The 1,755-nt window shown below is 43.6% G+C and overlaps 1 protein-coding gene across 1 annotated transcript in view; it reads right to left on the reverse strand.

Annotated features, from left to right (window-relative positions):
* Positions 1-1,755, reverse strand: part of CTPS2 (CTP synthase 2) — a 25,517-nt gene that overhangs the window by 7,176 nt on the left and 16,586 nt on the right. The gene's annotated exons all lie outside the window — the stretch shown is intronic.

Genomic DNA, 1,755 nt, shown 5'->3' on the forward strand with positions numbered 1-1,755 from the left:
AGCATCAGCTGTAGAGAGGGAGGCAGGCTCATTATCTGTGTCCTACTAGAAATGCTGCATTAGAATCTCTACTGACATTAATAAGCATGGCTCCTGAGGTACCAATAGAGCAAATGAGCGAGGCAGCTATGTACTGTACTGGGGACACAAAAGATCAGAGTTTGATTCTTGGTTTTGTCAGTCTTTTTCTCAGAATAACATAATTAATAGCATCCTGCTGTAGAGTCCATCCCCCATAAAAGCAAGATCATCTGAAATAACAGAACTCATTTGTGTACACAGAAATGAAAGCGACATGAAGATTGCTGAAAGTTTTCCAGATAGGATTGCCTTCCAGCAAACATTTTCTACATTCTCTACACTCCAGAAGGCATCAAAAATAAAACAGAAAAATAACTACTTATGAATGTTGTTATTCTATATTAGTAGGATACTACAGGATCAACTAAAAGGACATTTTATCATGCTGGGAGGTTGGAAAGACAAACTCGTAACAGTTGAAGTTAATTGTGGTTTCTTTGCCAAACATAACGAGCCAGCACACTTATCACTTCAAGCAGCACCAACGTTTCATCATTCAGGTATACAGATGCTAGGCTACGAGCTGGATGCCACACACCATCATAACCAGTCGTTTCAGAACACAGGATTATGCAGAGCGCCTTTGGACAAAAACACTAAGAAGGAGGTTAGCACATGCAGTTCAGTCTGGTAGGAGCCCTTGTCTGTGAATATTTCAGCATCACACTGGCGTCCCAGCCATCACCGATTTGCAGGCTTGTTAATGCAAAAGCCCCACTAAACTTAAGACTAGCTGCACACAGACCTAACCATGCACTTGCAGACTTGTCGCCTTCACTTTTTAGCTAAAAGCAAAGTTATTTTACATACCGTAAGAGTTTCCCACTATGCAGCTGCCAGCATAAAACACTGTTTAGAGTGACAGAATCATGCAGGTTGGAAAGGGCCCTGGGAGGTCTCTAGCCCAATCCCCTGCTCAAAGTAGGTCAAATCAGAGCAGGTTGCTCAGGGCCATTTCCAGCCAGGATCTGAAAAACTTCAGGGATTATTTCTGGCTGTTCCCACTTTCTTGTTTTTCATGCACAGAAACAACATTTTGGATTGTTTGCTCCATGATCTTTCCAGGTAAAGAGGTGAGGCTGACCACCTGCCATTTCCCCAGACTCTTTTTTGCTTTTTTTGAAGATTGGTGTAACATTTCCTCTTTTCTCGTCATAGAATCATTTAGGTTGAAAAGGACATTTATAATCACAAACTCCAACCACTAACCCAGCACTGCCAAGCCCACCACTAAACTATGTCCCTAAGCACCCTATCTACAGTCTCTTAAATACCCCCAGGGATGGTGACTCCATCACCTCCCTGGGCAGCCTGTTCCAGAGCCTGACAACCCTTTCAGTGCAGAAATTCTTCCTAATATCCAATCTAAAGCTCCCTAGTATTAATATGGCTACTATTAATACAGGTTTGGGCCAGTGGGATACGAATGTTACCACCTGCATTAAGACTGGTGCTGGAAGTTGCCGTTCACTGGACTAGGTACAGGATTTAGCAATAACACTGTTTGGTTACAGTCAGGTGTGGGACTGTTGGGGAGGACCGAATGAATGAGGTTTGGAGTTAGGGTGGTTCATGCCAGCAGCTGAAGTTCATTTATGGTAGGGTCTGCAAAGGGCTGGTGTCACCCAGAGACATCTGGTTATTGCTGAGCCAGGCTTTTACAGGGATCACCGC

Source organism: Eurypyga helias, unplaced genomic scaffold (assembly GCF_000690775.1).
Source record: "Eurypyga helias isolate BGI_N326 unplaced genomic scaffold, ASM69077v1 scaffold12355, whole genome shotgun sequence".
In the NCBI taxonomy this organism is placed as follows: Eukaryota; Metazoa; Chordata; class Aves; order Eurypygiformes; family Eurypygidae; genus Eurypyga; species Eurypyga helias.